A 5,576-nucleotide genomic window follows, 5' to 3' on the forward strand; every position below is an offset into this window, starting at 1 on the left:
CGCGCTCATATATTGCGTGAAGGTTTATGAGTTTGAGATTACTAAAGTATGAAACAATTGCTTGGCTTGTCATCGGGGTTGTGCATGATGAGAGCATTCTTGTGTGACGAAAATGGAGCATAACTAGACTATATGATTTTGTAGGGATGAACTTTCTTTGGCCATGTTATTTTGAGAAGACATAATTGCTTAGTTAGTATGCTTGAAGTATTATTATTTTTATGTCAATATGAACTTTTATCTTGAGTCTTTCGGGTCTTAATATTCATGCCACAATTAAGAAGAATTAAACTGAAATTATGCCAAGTAGCACTCCGCATCAAAAATTATGTTTTTATCATTTACCAACTCGAGGACGAGGAGGAATTAAGCTTGGGGATGCTGATACGTCTCCAACGTATCTATAATTTTGGATTGCTCCATGCTATATTATCTTCTGTTTTGGATGTTTATGGGCTTTATTATACACTTTTATATCATTTTTGGGACTAACCTATTAACCCAGAGCCCAGTGTCAGTTTCTATTTTTACCTTGTTTTAGGGTTTCGAAGAAAAGGAAAATCAAACGGAGTCCACTTGACCTGAAACTTCACGGAACTCATTTTTGGAAGGAAAGAAGCCCAGAAGACTTGAAGTGCACGTAAGGGAAGCTTCGAGGAGGCCATGAGGTAGGGGGCGCGCCCTCCACCCTCGTGGGCCCCTCGTGGCCCCCCTGACGTACTTCTTCCGCCCATATATCTCCATATACCCTAAAAACATCGATAAGCACAATAGATCGGGAGTTCTGCCGCCAGAAGCCTCCGTAGCCACCAAAAGCTAATCTAGACCCGTTTCGGCACCCTGCTAGAGGGGGCAATCCCTCTTCGGTGGCCATCTTCATCATCCCGGTGCTCTCCATGACGAGGAGGGAGTAGTTCTCCCTCGGGGCTGAGGGTATGTACCAGTAGCTATGTGTTTGATCTCTCTCTCTCTCTCTCTGTCTCTCGTGTTCTTGATTTGGCACAATCTTGATGTATCGCGAGCTTTGCTATTATATTTGGATCCTATGATGTTTTCATCGCCCCTCTACTCTCTTGTAATGGATTGAGTTTCCCTTTGAAGTTATCTTATCGGATTGAGTCTTTAAAGATTTGAGAACACTTGATGTATGTCTTGCCGTGCGTATCTGTGGTGACAATGGGATATCACGTGATCCACTTGATGTATGTTTTGGTGATCAACTTGCGGGTTCCGCCCATGAACCTATGCATAGGGGTTGGCACACGTTTTCGTCGTGATTCTCCGGTAGAAACTTTGGGGCACTCTTTGAGGTTCTATGTGTTGGTTGAATAGATGAATCTGAGATTGTGTGATACATATCGTATAATCGTACCCACAGATACTTGAGGTGACATTGGAGTATCTAGGTGACATTAGGGTTTTGGTTGATTTGTGTCTTAAAGTGTTATTCTAGTACGAACTCTAGGGCTGTTTGTGACACTTATAGGAATAGCCCAACGGATTGATTGGAAAGAATAACTTTGAGGTGGTTTCATACCCTACCATAATCTCTTTGTTCGTTCTCCGCTATTAGTGACTTTGGGGTGACTCTTTGTTGCATGTTGAGGGATAGTTATGTGATCCAATTATGTTATTATTGTTGAGGGAACTTGCACTAGAGAAAGTATGAACCCTAGGCCTTGTTTCAACGCATTGCAAGACCGTTTACGCTCACTTTTGTCATTCATTACCTTGCTGTTTTTATATTTTCAGATTACAAAAACTATTATCTACCATCCATATACCACTTGTATCACCATCTCTTCGCCGAACTAGTGCAACTATACAATTTACCATTGTATTGGGTGTGTTGGGGACACAAGAGACTCTTTGTTATTTGGTTGCAGGGTTGCTTGAGAGAGACCATCTTCATCCTACGCCTCCTACAGATTGATAAACCTTAGGTCATCCACTTGAGGGAAATTTGTTACTGTCCTACAAACCTCTGCACTTGGAGGCCCAACTGCGTCTACAAGAAGAAGGTTGTGTAGTAGACATCATAGAGCACCCTTGTAATCATGATCATCATCACCAATATCAATGAAACATGACGTAGGCTTTTACCTCCACCTTGAGGGGCTGAACTTGGGTAAAACCTCGCGTCTCTCGTCCCGCTCAACCCCTCTCAAGCTACCACCTAGATGCATTGGCCTCACGACTAAGTCCTGACACTAAGGACATCTTCCGTGAAAATCCACAACAAGTCATGTTACGAAAACCAAGTAGTAATCCCAAAACTTTTAGGCGCGGTGCATTAACTACCCACCTTGTTCCCCGTTTTTACCACGAAAAAGGAAATCACCCAATATGAGACGTGGCGTGCGTATGCGTCCAATGACCTGAGACTACTCCCTCCATCTAGGTGTATGACTAGCCACAATGAAGAGTAACATACACTAGTAACATACAGATATCCCTAAACTATGTTACTACCTTTCATAGTGGGTAGTAACATAAGTATGGTAACATGCAAAACCTCATTTATTAGGTTATAGACTCATATTGCATTGGTACATGTGATGTTATAGTAACTATCTAAGTTACTTAAACTACCTCTCTCCTCATTAACTCATTGCCACATAAGCAAATTTGTTGAGTTGGACTCGATGTTACTGCTGAAGTTACTCCCACTGTGGATAGTCTAAGTCATCTTAGAGCAAGTGAAAAAGAGGAGCGGGCTCTCATACAAGAGCCGCTATATGTGGATTCCTAGGCCGATATACAATACATATGAAGAAAGAGAGAGAGAAGATGAGAAAAAGTAGTACTCTTATAGCCATCCTTATAGCTAACCTTATTGTATGAGTGGCTACAAGTGATGACTCTATATGACATGGCAACATCATATAGCCAGCAACTGGCTATACTATTAACCATGCTCTTGTGCATGGTGACCAAGATGAAGGGGAAAGCGAGAGAACTTAATGTCTTTTGCTAATTAATAGGATTACATGCAATGAACTAACCACCGCATGTCATGTTTGGTAGTCTCAAGTCATTGAAAGCGTGCACGGCCCACATCTCTCATTGGTTGATATGTCACGAAATAAGAAACGAGGAGGGAGTTAAAGTACCGTGCCTAAGTGTTTTGGGACGGAGGGGACACAGATTCCATGACTTACTGCACCTGTGTTTGGGTGAATGACTCGTGGGCCCAACAGGTGGCTGGCCCACCTGTCATACAGCCAAAGGCAGGTGTAGTAGAGGGCCGAGGAGTAGATGGCCAACACACACGTGAATGCAACGCAGTTTGCACTTCTCATATAAAGGCTCCCCGCCAGTCCAATCTACGAAATCCTACGCACCTACGGACCCTAACCAAGGGTAAGAGTGATCACTCCAATCGCAAGATCAGTTGACTAGAAGCTAGACTCATGGAGGCGATGAGCACGAGCATCAGCTGGCTGTGTCAGATGGTCCATGATGCCGGCATGTGGCCGGCACCGAGGAACGTCTCCAGGTCGTGCTTGAGGCTGCCAGGGCAAGAGGCCGCTTGGACGATAGCTTCGTCTCCTTGTTCGACAAGGTCCTCGTCGGCTTCCTCGACAAGTTCACCGTCGTCAAGAAGCTCGCGGACGACCTTGATGTACACCTCCAGCCCACGCGCCCAGGCTCTGTGATGCCCGCCACCCTCAACGGCCTCTATGGTGACAACCTCTTCAATGCACTGGTGGCCCTGCGACTGCCTGCCGTCGCGCCGGAGAATGTCCACCTCAAGGTCGCGCTCGCCGCGCAGCGCCTAGCGCAGGAAGACACCGTCAACATAATCACCCACGTCTATGCGCAAATCGTCCACAAAGACTACTACGTGCCAGAGGAGGATGATAGGTTGCTGGCCTTCTTGACCCGCAGTGCAACCTTGGACGGCATTGTTCAGAAGCACGTTGAGCACGCCGCCAACGCCGCTGCTCATCACACGTCGGTTGATGACCCAACGCACTAGGGTGTGATGATGTCATTGATGGATCCTTATCTATCTTTATCTTTCCGTCAAATCCATGTAGTAGTATATGGTACTACTAGTAATTATATTACCTTTCACATCAACTTCATAATTTTCGTACGTACTCCATGCATGAACCGCGCTAGAACCAAACTTCTCATTACTCTAGGGAAAATCATTATTTCTATCTATCGGTTGCGCCATGGAGCAGAACCAAATTTTACAAGTTACCAGTTCAAAAGGAAAAGCCTGCCGTGTTCGCGTCGCACCCCCACACGGTTGGTCCGGCACATCTCTCAAGGGGAATGCATGCTATGTTGCATTTTCACTTACAAGTGGGACCATAGTTGAGCAAACCGACTATCTGCAAACCCCCACCCCTCCCACCGCATGATGGCTTAGAAAACAGGAGGGAGAAGAGATGGCTGTAGCACGGACTCCAAGAAAATTGGTGTCGGATGGGACTCGTGTGGGTGGCGTGTGCCGTACTGGTAGACGTGAATGATAGTTATGGCCCATGCCACCCCACTATATTGAGCCTATATCGAGGTGCTGGTTACGTAGAACAAATTTCATGGAGTCCATGCTCAGCCCTCCTCTATCTCTCTTCTCATCCAGCCAGCAGACGCGTGGAGCCCATCGTCTGTTTGCTCACATGCGGTCCCACATGTCAGTGAAAACACAAGAGGACCCACTGAACCTGCACATCTTTCACCTCGACGTGCTGGTGATAAAAAAATCCAATAAAGATCATACTACGTACAAGCCCACCTCATGCAGTCACGCTATCACCATATTTCTCGGCCTCCGTGCGACACCTAGCTCTAGTTGATCTAACTAGAACTAACTATTGGTTGGCTCTATGTGATGTGGAAACTTCATACTACTATGGATGCTGGCTATACTACTACAGCACTAACACTCCAAGAAGTGAGTCAAAAACCATTTATAAATTGAGTTTATGACATGCATATGCAAATGTACCATTAATTACATACAACAAGTCATCAACACACAACGACAACGAGGTACAAGTTGGATTATAGATTAGTTCAAACAAAACATTCTAGTAAATACTAAAGTTTTCATCACACAACAAATAACAAGCAATGAAATGAACTTCAGCTCAACCACTCCTCGGCGTTGGAAATGCTTGCTTTGAACCAGAAGAGTTTCTCTGGGAAGGGCCAACTACTGTCAATCTCGAGACAAATGCATGACTGATCATCCAGGCTGAAGCGGCCTATTTCATGACCCATATTGTGATAGCCACGGTAGGGAAGCATAGCAATGTCTGAGGTATAGATACAATTGCTTCTCATAAATGGTAGTAACATTGTGTCAACAGCAGCTGGATCGCCTTTCACCATGATTGGATCGTTTTGTCCAAGGAAGAGCGAGTTTACTCCAAGAGTATCAATACTAAACCAGGGAGAAGGTGTTGGCGCTAGCACAGTAGTATCCATCCCGAATACCCTGCAACGGATGTTGGAATAGGTCGGGAGAGTGCGACCATGGGAGACAACACCTGCTTCCTTAGTCACATCAGTTGTGCCCTGTATACAGACAAGAAGAGGTGATCCATCGGAATAAG

Source organism: Triticum urartu, chromosome 5 (assembly GCF_003073215.2).
Source record: "Triticum urartu cultivar G1812 chromosome 5, Tu2.1, whole genome shotgun sequence".
NCBI lineage: Eukaryota > Viridiplantae > Streptophyta > Magnoliopsida > Poales > Poaceae > Triticum > Triticum urartu.